The sequence below is a fragment of the Schistocerca gregaria genome, chromosome 8, assembly GCF_023897955.1.
Source record: "Schistocerca gregaria isolate iqSchGreg1 chromosome 8, iqSchGreg1.2, whole genome shotgun sequence".
Taxonomy (NCBI): Eukaryota; Metazoa; Arthropoda; class Insecta; order Orthoptera; family Acrididae; genus Schistocerca; species Schistocerca gregaria.
The window spans coordinates 117437721-117451973 of NC_064927.1; the positions used below are offsets into that span (position 1 = coordinate 117437721).

Here is a 14253-nt window from a genome sequence, read left to right on the forward strand (position 1 = left end):
TATTGGTCTTTCTCACTGACACACATGTACATTACCATGAGGGGTGAGGTACACGCACACACGTAGTTTCCGTTTTCAATTACGGAGTGGAATAGAGTGTGTTCCGACATGTCAGGCCAATAGATGTTCAATGTGGTGGCCATCATTTGCTGCACACAATTGCAGTCTCTGGCGTAATGAATGTCGCACACGCCGCAGTACATCTGGTGTAATGTCGCCGCAGGCTGCCACAATACGTTGTTTCATATCCTCTGGGGTTGTAGGCACATCACGGTACACATTCTCCTTTAACGTACCCCACAGAAAGAAATCCAGAGGTGTAAGGAGAACGGGCTCGCCAATTTATGCGTCCTCCACATCCTATGAAACGCCCGTCGAACATCCTGTCAAGGGTCAGCCTAGTGTCAATTGCGGAATGTGCAGGTGCACCATCATGCTAATACCACATATGTCGGCGCGTTTCCAGTGGGGCACACTCTATTCCACTCCGTAATTGAAAACGGAAACCACGTGTGTACGTTTACCTCACCCCTCATGGTAATGTACATGTGCATCAGTGAAAAAGTCCAATAAAAAGGTGTTAGCAGGTGGACGTAATGTATTGTTCCAGTCTCTTCTGTACCTAGGGTCCATCACCGTTCCCTTTGGATCCCTACGTAAATCGGTGCTCTCCGATACACACGATCGAACAGCGGAGGAGTGGTACTCAAGCGTCAACTTTAGGTTACAATAACTCCGGATGTAATTAACATTTTACAATGCAACAAACGGCACTGATTACGTATTTGTTCATATGTTCAGATGTGCTAACAAAACTAACGGTGTTCCATTTAAAAAAACGTAGGTTTGTGTTAAAAAACATACTTCCGTGCATTTTTTTATGGTTTGTATCAACCAATTACACTGGCCCCTCTCCTCACGTTCGGTCTGTGGAATCGATTCGTCAGTATTTGATGTGGTTTACGAAATATATACAGCGGTAACGTTAGGTGACTCACCCTGTATATATTCTACAGTGTGAAAAATGTTGTTGAACTAACAATTTTTTTTTGGGAAAGGTAGCGTAACGTTTTAAATAAACGTATTTTGTTTACAGCATACGTCTGCGTCGGCATCTTTTTACCAGAAGTTTTTCTAGTAGTCTCTGTTCCTCGAAGAATTTCTTAAAAGCTATTGCTTCTCGACAGTGACGTCACATGAAAATTCTAGAATGCTACAATACATTGAACCAACGTCCTATGTAGTAATCTTGCTTCTGGGCTGACAGACATGCCTGTGACACGTAGAGGGGTGGAATTTCTCAAAACCGATACCTCGCCTGCCACCGTTTCCGAGCAATGGCCCGTAGCGCCATGCGGTCATGGCAGCCTGTCCACGTGGCTAGCGACTCCCGCGCAACTCCTAACGAAGGACTTGCACCGTACGTGGGACACCTCGATTACCCGTGCAGACAACTCAGTTGAAAGTTCCCGCCACTTGTCAGCGCTACGCGGCGTGACGCAGCAGGCGCGGACAAGGCTCACGCAGGGGCGGGCGCTGCTATGCCCTGTGAAGCGCGCGGTAGAGGGCTGTTTAGCGGCGCCGCAGGGACCCCATTGTGGGCGTTTAGCACACGTGGCCCGACAATCGGCCTACCTGCAGGCAAAAGCCGCCGACAAAGGGACGCGGCCCCTCTGAGGGTCGCCGACAAATTGCCCGCCGCAAATGAGCCGGAAACGAGCAGCGTGGGCGGGTGCGCGCCACAGCCGGCCATGTCCCACAGGCGGGGCAGCGATATACCGCCCCCACACAACGCTGGCGGTCCACTTCCGTCGCTGTCGGCGGCCGTGTGGACAGCAGATTTTGGGAGCTGATGTAATTAGGCCCCTTACAAAGATGAGTAAAATTCCACTGATGGTCTTTGCTATGCTGGTATTTTAGACAGCTTTGGAAACGCCATGCTGACTTTTCGTGTTACGGCAGTATACTCTCTGAGGCCCCAAAATCTAGTAGTATGCCGCTTTGAGGCAACGGCACGTTGGAGATTTATTACAAACACGCCACGCTTACAATATCATACCGAGTGGGTATAATTAAACTTTTCCTAGCATGGAAGCTAATTACCATACGCGCGCCAAACTTTGTATCCTTCAAGAACATGAGGAGGAGAAATAATGCAGAATCAATTCATCTGAAACACTTTTAATGTGGTGCTACCGTACATCGTACCATTACACACCGGTATCATTATTGCTACAAAAGGGGCTCAATATAGCGCCCACCAGTGTCCAGAAGAGTCTGAAAGAGCAGGATTGCATTGTGCAAAGCAGAACGAAGCATGTCCGTAGGTATGCTGGCTACCTCTCAGCGCTTCACGTCTGCAGATGTGAATGTTCCCCTGGAAAACCCTGTCCTTCAGGTAACCCCACAACCAGAAATCACGGGAAGTGAGATCAGGTGACCGTGCCGGCCAAGCATTTGGAAACGATCGGCTGATAATTAGGTCGTTTCCAAATGCGTCTCGGAGAAGAAAGTGAACTTCACGAGATATGTACTGTGGGTGCCTCATGTTGCGTGAAAACTGTTGAGTTCAATGCGTCTCTCTCCTCTAGGACGGGTATGTCATGCTGGGGAAGCATGTAGCAGTAACGCTAGCCAGTCACATTGCAAGTCTTTGGTCCTTGAGCGTCAACCTGTTCAAAAAAGAATGGGCTAATGATAGACGTAGCCGTGAAGCCATACCATACGGTGACACTTTCACCATGCAGAGGAAGTTGATGCACAGCGACTGCAGTTTAATCCCCACACTCGGCCATTCTGTGTGTTTCCTCACCCTCAGAGAAAAATGAGCTTCGTCTGTCTATAGGATGGTCAACTTTAACCCTTGCAAGAAAGTGGAGAGCGAAGTCAAGACGTCATCGTGCGTCATATGGTGCAAGTCGCTGTCCGATATGGATCTTGTACAGATGTCATTTGAGAATGGTTCGAAGCACCTTCCGTACAGTGGACCACGGGATATTCAGCTGTCGTGACACACACGCACATTGCCTGACGATTGGGAATTGTACGCATACCGACAGCGATTTCATCAACCACCAGTGGTGTAACCGGTCGTCGGCGTCTTCCTGCAGCGACGCCCAGTTATCGAGTTGATTCGAAATTCTTCATCATGCTTCGCACTCTCCGTAATACTTTCAGCCGCCGATATTCTCGAAGTGCAGCTGCAGCATTCCTGTTGATTTGATAATAGAGCTTCACCAATAATACCCTGCTCCTCTTGTCTAAGCTCATGTTGACAAGTCAACAAGTGCACTGCAACTGGTCTGGTGTGTGAGGCTATGAGTCACGACGACTGGTGCCTTTCATTTATTAAAGCAAACGTGTTTTTCATTACGGCGAAACCATTTCACGGAATTTCAACCCCTAATGTTCTCCTATGAATGAAAAAATATTTTGTTGGCGCCAACGCACATAGGGAGAAAAGAACATTGTAATGAAATAAGATAAATTAGAGGTCGCTCGGAAGTACACGGTGACTCAAAAAGGACTTTACAACTTTAGAACGACATAAAAATTTATTGAGATGACTTACTGGAATTGACAGATGTTTCATTTTATAGCAAACGACCCCAAGTGTGATTCACGTAGTGCAACAATACACCATTCCGCCATCAGGAATGCGAGCGTACTGCACAGTTAAAATGACTATTTTCCCCGGTGTGGAGCGTGCTCACTGTGCGTTTTGGTTTTATGAAACGAACTCTGCACCAACTGTTCGGCGTAAATTTCACACCGAATACGCTAGCTAAGGAACCTGCAATTTACTCTTGGCACAAGAACTTTGTTGAGACGGTTTGTTGACAAGTTACGCCCGATTTCAAAATGGTTCAAATGGTTCTGAGCACTATGGGACTTAACATCTATGGTCATCAGTCCCCTAGAACTTAGAACTACTTAAACCTAACTAACCTAAGGACATCACACAACACCCAGTCATCACGAGGCAGAGAAAATCCCTGACACCCCCCCCCCCCCCCCCTTTGAATCGAACCTGAGAACCCGGGCGCGGTAAGCGAAAATGGTACCGCACGACCACTAGCTGCGGACAAAATGACACATCTACCAATTCTGTAAGTTATCTCAATAAATTTTTATACCATTCCAAAACTGTAAAGTCCTTTTTGACTCACCCAGTATAGAAACAGTCTGAAAGAGTTTCGACGACCCCTCTGCCAGGCACTAAAGTGTGAAATGCAGAGTAGATATGCAGATGCAGAAGCCCGTGCTGGCGTTGACGTAACGCGGGTCAGCACTCGTTTGTTATGGAGGTGGGTGGGCCATGTTTTGGTTCGGTACCACGTACGAATGTCAGACTCCTCTGTTCGTTGCCAACGGTGTTCTGAGGACTGTGCAGTGTCGGAACAGTATTTTCTAACCTATTGTCCAGCCGTACAATTAACACGGTTCGTCTTTCAAGATGATAGAGGCAGAAATTAGTCGAAAGGGCTGGGGTCTCTGCAGATTAAACTTGATTGAGCAAACTTGGGGCAGTTAGACACTTGCTTTGCGCCGTTACAAGGACGCTCCTCACACACTGCATGACTTCCACAGCAACCAGCAGACGACCGCCTTCTGGGAAGGGAAGGGGGGGGGGGGTGCCAGGAGGAGCCAAACGCGTTAAAAAATTTGGAGAGCTGCAGCACGATGCACAGTATTATCCAAAACAGATTTTTATTTAGATGATGTGGTAAATTTGTAGTTTTGTACAGACTGCCTTCATTTCGCTTATTTTTGTGTGTTTGATTTCAGTTAACTATTTTTTTTATGTTCTGATCACCAAATTATTGTTTTATTATTTGCTCCCATTGAATCACCGACACTTGTCCGCAGATGTTCAGGAGTAACAACACTTTTTGAGCAGTTTAGTTATGCTCCACTGGTCCTTTAATGGAAACGAGTTTGCGTATCGTTACGATGAAACAAAGAATACTTGCAAGAATCCATAGTGCGTTATAGTACACCACAAATGGCACAGGGAGAAGCGATGTCTTTGGTAAAAAAAGAGCCGACTGCCCGCTCAGTCTCGACTCGGGAACGTGTTATTAAGCTATATCCAGGACGTTTATTTGACGGTGCTGAAGCGTATACTGAACGTCTTAACTTTGCTCCTAACAGGAAAGGCAGACGTCAACGACCCCTCTGGAGGAGACAGCAGTTTCACGGTCTAACGTTTTAATGGAGCCTCTCTCATAGATTAACGCAGTTTTGTAAACACGCGGAGCGAAAGCGAGGTAAATCGTTCCGATATGCTTGGCTCTGTAACATTACGTGTTCTCCTCTTCTGTTCATTATAAAGCTGCGCAGCTGTAGCAACGTGCGACTAATGGCATATTGATGTTGGCCCAAGGTGAACGAACAAGGAGATGCAAAAGTAATAGGAAAAACGGAAATGTATCATGTAAAAGTTCTGCCACGAGTAAGTCGGAGATGGAAATGGCATTTTTACACTAATGAAAAAAAATGCCGTTCATATCAGAAGATTTTTGAATTGAATGAGGTTTTCTTGTCACAGAGGACGCAGCGTGTTATCTTGTATGAAGTATTACCGACAGGTTCAGAATTACCGTGAGCTAGGAAAAGGTGTCGCGAGCTCGTACCGTTCGCGCTGTATATCGATGACCTTGCAGACTATTCTGATAGTAGGAACCTGAGGCTTCTTACAGATGATGCAATTATCTACAGCGAAATACTATCTGAAATAGGCGCACAAAATATGAATTCAGATCTTGCAAACATTGGCAACTTGCATAACACGCTCAGAGAAGCAGAACTTCCATTTCGCAAAACGTGAGAACGTATCAATGAGTCAGAGTTGGAATCAGTCAATACTTACCAATGCCTCTGTGTAACTGCTTGCGGGACTCGAAATGGAATGTTCACATAAGCTGAATCGTAGGTAAAGCAGATGGTAGACTTAAGTTTTTTGTGCAGTTACAGTACTTTACCATACATCCTGTCACATCCATCTCAGTGCCACGGTCGCACAACATAGAAATCAACAGATTCGAAAGATGCAGTCACCTATATCCTTTTGGTCTGCAAAACCATTCGCTGTTACACAACTGTGCGCGTCCTAATATGAGTCAAGGTGTTCCCAAGGGTATCTGCGGACTCGATTAACTCAATTGTATTATTACAATTCCAAGAAACAGGGCGTTTCGGTTCGTTTGAACGGTTGTCAGACAGCTACTTTTAAGTGCCAGGAAACAGTTACTACTGCGCCTGCGCACTTACGATGACATATGATCCCTGAATAGGACTGGGATATCGGACATCAGATACGGCGTCCTCTCCGACGAGGAAACCTCATTGAGATAAAAAAATCTTCTAATATTAAAGGAATAAAGAAGAAATTTCTTCACTATTATGAAACTGACATTTCCCTCTGTGCACTGTTCTGAAACATAGGTCAGGCTCCGGGAAGAAGTTTTTAAACGACAGATTTCCGCTTTTTCTATTACTTTTGCATCTCCTTGTACGTTTCCCTTGTACCAACATCAGTATATCAGTTCACTAGTAGGACATGGTAAAGTGGAATGAATCTACAAAGCAGACAGCACACTTGCGATACATCGTCGAACAGGACTATCTGGAAATATTGGACGTAAACTAAGAATAGCAGAACGAAGGTTTGCATGTTTGCTTGACCCACGGGAGCTCGCCAGACGAAAGCAGAAAAGCTAATACTGATAGATTCTTGAGGACAGTCGCAAACTATTCCGCGAAACACTACTTACAGAGATTCGAGAACCAGTGCTAAGTGAGGAATGTAGGAATGTACCGCGGCATGGTACGTACTGCTCCCGCGACGCCTGCGGAAATGACATTAGTCACTCTCGCTGCGCTCTCTACGGAAATGCAATGTAAATGGATCATAACATGTGATACAGCGGAAGGAGTTATAGACATGACTGGCGTCTCTTTTGTTGGATAGGCGCGACGGCTATTTGATGAAAAAGTTCCAGTGCGGAAGCACAACCAACGTCCGAACTCCTAGGAAAGTCAGAAATCAGTAAGTACGACAGTATTGGGCAGCTAGCAATAAGTTGGGAATTTGAATTTGCGTGAGAACGTGTCGGGATGAGCGAGGCGGTAACAACCTTGCAATCAAAGAAAAGTACTCGCTTCGGCTTGGAACCATAGAGAGAAAATTAGCGTGATCTCCGCGCGTGGTTGACACGTAAAATCGAGAAGCGTTCAGCATTTTTTAAACCCGAGTGCTGCAAACTGATCCGCCAGATACTGGCTTTCCTCCTACCCCCCGCCCACTGCTTCGATTGTGCCCTTGGACCTCTTTCATCCCGACGCCGTCCATTTCCCGATCACCCGGATGAATGTGGTCAACTAGGTACAAGTAATGGGGATACACACATGTACCCCGATGGTGAAAGGAAGTGCTATACATGATGGACGAGTTCATGATCTCAACGAACAGAACGCAATACCGCAACCTTTTTCGTAACTATTTGGGTCCTCATTCATGGACCCACCGCCCAGCTGGTGTGTGGCGGGTGTGAGAAGAAGATGAACTGCAGGAGTGATGTTTCCACGATTCCCATTCGCTAACAGTCTCTGACAGTGTGCAGAGCGTCGGACATTCCGCCGACTGGTCTTGAAATGACAACGGCCTCTAACTCGCTGCCCGCTTCGATAAGGTGATCCCAGAGGGCAAGATGGCCTTCTTCGTTCACATTATCGTCATAACTTTTGGCGTATGGCTCCCTCGTACATGTTGATTATTTCCTCGTCTTGCCTCCTCCAGCCTGCCGCTAACTGTGCTCCTCAATTATATAAAAAAGAAAAAAATTAAATAAAGAATAAAATTGGTGAGCGACCTGGGTTCGATTCCCGGGCGATGCATATTTTTTTAATTTACTGTTCCGTTTCCGCACAAGAGGTGGTACAAATGCAATGATCATTTTTGCCACCAAGCAAACAAAACTTTTTTTTAACTGCTCTTCGACTTACACAGAGTTTAATTTTTCGGCCAAATAATTTCTTTTGGGCGATAGGGGAAAAAAACCAAAAAAGAAAAAATGAAAAAATCGAAACAAGAGGCGGTTAAGACAACCGCTCCAGAGAAGCGGAGCATCTGGGACCAAGTCCTGGTCCGGCATTAGCTTCCAACTCTCACCATTGCATTGCGCAATGCACTGTGCGACTAGAAATGATTATTTCCTTTCTGTCTCTTTCCCAGCCCCTTTCCTTCCTATTTCTTTCACTCCAATTATTGAACTGCAATTATTCATCTTTGCAATTTCTTCACAGAGTGTGGACTTGAATAGCACGTCGGTTTCGCGGTTTAAGATCCTGCTCTACAGCCAAACGATTTTAAGATACAAGTGGCGATACAAAAATTTAAAAAATGATGAACATTAACAAATGTTTTAAAATATATGAATCGTCATATAGATAAGGCTTACCGGCCAGTGATCTTCTTCAATGCGGATGGACTCACATTGCCCGAACTCTTACGGGAATCGATAGATTGCCTGCCGCGAGTAATGAGTATCATGGGCAGGGACACTACACATGTAGTGAGTGGACAGTAAGTTGGGAATGTGGGTCTCACGGGGAGCATGCCGGAGATAAGTACCTGCAGTCGCACTATCCTCTGTATCCTCAGTCGCTCGGACGGATAGAGTGTCTGCCATGTAAGCAGGAGATCCCGGTTTCGAGTCCCAGTCGGGGCACACATTTTCAACTGTCCCGTTTATATTTATCAACGGCTGTAAGCAGCTGAAGGTCTGGATTTCATTGTAATATGTTTTAAAATGTCGGAATTACGCTTTTTATCAAACGTTCATTCAATAAACAGCTGATTTGATGATTTAATTGTAGGCGCTACAGTCTGGAACCGCGCGACCACTACGGCCGCAGGTTCGAATCCTGCCTCGGGCATGGATGTGTGTGATGTCCTTTGGTTAGTTAGGTTTAAGTGGTTCTAAGTTCTAGGGGACTGATGACCCCAGAAGTTAAGTCCCATAGTGCTCAGAGCCACTTGAACCATTTTGATGATTAACCGGAAGTGTGGGAGTGCCGAATCCAGTAAGCAAGTTCAAATGGTGCATCGAGCCAGACTTCGGACTGCTGACGGCAGAACACCACTACCACCACTACCACCAACAACAACAACAAAATTAACGTTTTTCTGGTCCTATTTTTCCGATACAACCCTGTTACTGGGAAGAGGACATCGTTTCCGCGGTGACTAAGCATCTGATTTTTTTTTTTTTTAAATAAACTTTCAAAGCATATTCCTCGTTCATGAAACAGTCGTTGATATTCTCAACCAGTAGATTTTAAAATTTCTTTGCATGTGTAAATACCCGTGACATGACAGTGCAGAATGTGAAATGCACTCAGAAAATTGTTCCCATCTTTCTAACCCCCTCACCTCTTTGTGCAAATAGCGTGCGCGTTGAGGTGTTCGACTTAGTGAGCGACGTGTGCTTCAGATGTCTTTTTTTATCTCGGAAATCGTTGGCAACTGAGCATTTCTTTTAAGTAATGATTACCTTTCGAGATAGTTCTCACGAACACCCCCTAACACATGTCCGTCTGTAATTAAAATACCGCGCGGGAATAGCTCTATCCATACGGAGAGAGGCAACCACAGAGTAATTACAATACTCTCGAAGATTAGCTGAGAGAGAAAACCCTGTACAAGCAAACCGTAAATCAAGTTTCCTCGTCTAATTATCGCATACGCGGTGTTGTGTGTCGCTTTACTTGTGCTAAGGGCCGCGAAAGCTAGGCGCAACCGTTCATAAAATGACACCTTTCGCTGCAGTAGGTGCTCCTTAGTTGGCTATAACACTGAGTGACTGCGGAACAGGCAAGGTTCATTTCTCGCCGTCTACAGGGCGCTATATACTACGGCCCTAAAATTTGTTCCTGCCAGCTTTACGTCCCGTGTCTTTCCAGAGTAGAGAAATGGTGTTCCTGCTAACTAACTGCAATTATGCTGTGCGGTATAATGAGTACTATATATCTGCATCCGCGTAGTTCTGTTGCAGCCATGGGAACTTCGAACTTCTCTAGTTTTCAGTAAAAATACAGGGCATTGTAGAAGGCAATATGCTGCGTTCACTTGAGACAAAGCTTGCACACTTCACAGAGGTGTACGCCGAAATGAACCTCTGAGATAAGTCACAGTTGCCATACGGCAACCTGAATTTCGTTTTTGCATTTGGGACTGAAGGAAAGAAGTGCTGACTAGCGGAAGATTGTCACCTGTTCGGGTGATGGGTACGGACAGATCAGTTTGTAACGGAGTGTATGCAGAGGCAGAGAGAAGTTTCCGAATTTCGGCCCGACATGGCGTTGCAATCTAGCCGCCAGGGTAGCCGAGAGCGCTAATGCGCTGCTCCCTGGACTCGGGTAGGCGCGCCAGCCGGAGTGCCAGCCAGCCTGGATGTGGTTTTTAGGCGGTTTTCCACATCCCGCTAGGTGAATACCGGCCTGGTCTCCAAGTTCCAACTCAGTTACACGACTCACAGACATTTGCAAAACGTTCGCACTATTTCATGACTTACACTAGACGCAGACAGCTGGGGTACACTACTTCAGTCCCAGGGGGTTCAGGGTGGCGGCAGGAAGGGCATCCGGACACCCTCTGCAACTAACACTGCCAAATCCGTAATACCAAAGCCGACCACGCGTTTGAGCGGGACAAAGGCCCCGAGAAGAAAGAAAGAAAGAAAGAAAGAAAGAAAGAACGAATGCCTTTGCAACCTGTTAAGGGATTAAGAACTAGTGTGCTTACTAGGTTTAGCCTCTAATAGTTTTTGCACAAGATTATCCGGACAGCCGCTGTTGACAGCAATGCACTTAAGGTTGTTAAGCTCTGTGGCAATAGCACAGGAGCGGTCTGGAACCACGAGACCGCTACAGTCGCAGGTTCGAATCCTGCCTCAGGCATGGATGTGTGTGATTGATGTCCTTATGTTAGTTAGGTTTAACTAGTTCTAAGATCTATGGTACTAATGACCTCAGAAGTTGAGTCCCATAGTGCTCAGAGCCATTTTTGAATAGCATAGGAACTTCAAATATGCGGTCAATCATAGCATAAAAAAGACATTTTTTGCCTAAACGGGTGGACAGTCAGAAGCACAGAGGTGTTACCCGTCATGGTAGATTTCCTATGGATGTCAAAACTTCCTGCTATCGAAGCCAGACTGCAGGCCGCTTACTTTTCTTTCCTGCTAACGTGCGTCCAGGATACTGAACAGTTCAACGCATCGCCGCTGTTGCAGTGGCCCATGGCACCGCCAATAAATGATAGTAATATTTGAACAGTTTACCTTCCTTCGTTTATCCCTTAACACAGTAATGTTATTTTTTATATGTCTGTTTGCTTACCACTTGGTCCATGGTTTATTGTCTTTTGCTAATCATGTTATGCGGTTTCATAACGTTTAACATGTACTTGCGCTTCGATTGTCGCAGCATTTATTACAGTTTCTATGTACATTAGCGCTCGCACTTTGTATATAGGCGTGATTAATACCCTTCGTGTCATCAGTCTGATGGTTGACTATTCTCGCACATACTATGTAAGATGTGGAATTTGACAGGTATTTGTTTGTCACTCATCGCTCGTATCACATATTTTTAGAGATGTCAGTCTGTGTTTTTGACTCTGTACGAAAGTTATGTTGTAGCTCTTAAGCTTAACTGTTTTACATCTGTTTTAACAAACATGTTTTACCTCTGCTGTTCAAACTTTGTACATTTGATTTCAACATGCGTGTTTTATACGTAGTTCTTTGTGAATTCTTTGTAGGACACTGCCGTCCGATTCTTATTTTGATGTTGGCTTATCAATAATTTGTGCCTATTTTAGGGGACCTCGAAACCAGTAAAGTGAACCATATAAAGGTATTCTTGTGCAGCTGACGACTGACTTTTTATGTTTATTCACAAAAACACCGCAGCTGCTGAACTACAACTATGAACGAAGTCTTCAATTTTACTTTTTGTAAAAACTATGTAGTTTTACAACACGCTCAATGGAGAGAGCTGGAAGTGGCAAAATTATTGTCTTCAGGACTTGTTCTGGAAGAAGAGTGTAGTCGGAAATTGTTTTCCAGATTTTACAGAATACCATCAGGCATGAAATACAATTTTTTAACGCCACCCTTGTCATTCGTCTTAAACTGATCATGTGGAAATTGAAGTTAATGAATAAAAATAGATATTAAAATGCAATATGATACTGAATTTAAAGTTGTTACATAACTGTATTACGAAAAAGTAAACCTGAAAGGACAGTAGATTGCTAAGCGAAGGGGCTCGAGGACTGGGTGTTGTGTGTTCCTCACGTTCGTATCGTAATAATTGACATTACGCTATTTATGTGGCTGAATGGGCATGGCAAAAGCTAATTAAGTAAAAAAGGTCGTTGCCATTATCGTTGTTGCAGCCACTGAACATTCTGAAAACAGTGACATGTCAAAGACCGAGGAAAGGAAATCATTCTATAAATAGTAAGATTAAATTACATAGTCAAGTTTAATATTACCGAATGGTGGCGGAGAAATACATACACGACAGCTACTTACAGAGTATGTCATGTCTGCAGCGCTGGAGACGGGAGACCAGGCAGAAATGAGCCAGCGCTCATGAAACAGAACAATTAGCATAACAGTTTTAGCAAACGAATATCGCTTGTTATTGATCGTCTGAGAGTTCGGACTTGGACTAAAGATTGTTGGTATCTTTCATACGATGTTTGCGTTTTACAGTATCGACTTAAACAAGATTTATACTTACTTAATTAAGGAAAGGTGGTGCGCGTAGGCACAAGAGCTTGGTCCTCTTCTTAATATTAATAAGAGAAAATGTACATTTTCTGAAGAAATATTTCAAACAGAAGCGGAGGAAAAAAATTGCAGTGCTGCGCGAGGACTATGTAAAGGAAATCTCGAGTGTGGTGTGGGTACGGAAGAGAGAAAAAAATTCTAGCGGAGGGTAAGAAGTGATGGTTGAGTCCTTGAGACCAGTCAAAGGCGAAAAAAGAAAAAAGTTGGAGGAGTGGGAATTACTGGAAAACTGGTTAAATACTCTAATAAGGGAGAACTAGGAACCTGCCGATTACGGCAGGATTATTAGCAGTGTCTTCTCGCGCCTCTGGCGAACTGTGTGTATTTACTTGCTGCTGCAATTGGTCGTAGAGAGTAGGTACTGGCGTTAGACCGTGACTATAATGATTGCACGGAGTGCACACTATTCTCGTCTCGCGGATATTTATTTCCGCGACTGCGTGTCTGATTGCGGCAGGCTCGCTAATCACACGACCGCCGGGGGCCCCTGTGTCACCAGCCTACACCCGCTGCCTCGCGACTTTGCGCTCTCGAGGAAATTTCATGCCTCCGTTCGGGCGGCCTTTTGTTAGACACTCACTGCGAACTAACAGAGTGCCGGACATCTTCCAGTGACCGGCCAGCAGGTATAGTTGTCGTCACTGGTAGTTTAAAGGCTGTCAAAATAACGTCGGATCGTCGATTTCCTGTTGCTGGCTGTTTTAAAGGAAGCCAGCGGTGGGAGTCTACGTAACGTAGCGTTGACAACCTCGGTCGGGGAAACATGGGGAAGGAAATTTAAGTTACAATCCCGGAACTTAGTTTAAGCGATTTAGTGAAACAAGGGAAAACTTAAATCAGGTTGGCTAGACGGGGATTTTAACCGCAATACGACTTTGTTCGGTACTAGTACGGTAACGCTGTACTCTGCCGGAGGTGACAACGAGCACATCTCATTCACCGTTTCTAGCTTTGGAATACACTCAAAAGAAGACACACGCCACGGAGGAATTATCTGAATGGGACGGAAATCGTTTGATGTGATGTACATCAACAGCCAAACAAATGATTACAGTTTCACAAAAATTGGATGATTTATTCGAAAGAAAGGGCTCCACAAATCGAGCAAGTCAATAGTGCGTTGGTCCACCACTGGCGCTCATGTAACCAATTACACGGCTTGCAACTGATAGATAGGGTTTTTGGATGTTCTTCTGAGGGATATTGTGCCAAATTCTGTCCAATCGGTGCGTTAGATCGTCAAACTCCCGAGCGGGTTGGAGGGCCCTGTCCATAATGCTCCAAACGTTCTCAACTGGAGCCGGCCGGAGTGGCCGAGCGGTTATAGGGGCTACAGCCTGGAACCGCACGACCGCTAGTCGCAGCTTAGAATCCTGCCTCGGGCATG

General features: G+C 45.2%; 1 protein-coding gene and 1 non-coding gene across 2 annotated transcripts in view; both read left to right on the forward strand.

The window, feature by feature from the left end:
• Positions 1-14253, forward strand: part of LOC126284232 (tetratricopeptide repeat protein 28) — a 778784-nt gene that overhangs the window by 496843 nt on the left and 267688 nt on the right. The window lies entirely within an intron of this gene.
• LOC126285660 (U6 spliceosomal RNA) lies at positions 7143-7247 on the forward strand. The gene has a single exon (XR_007551671.1). It is a non-coding gene; the product is annotated as a U6 spliceosomal RNA (small nuclear RNA).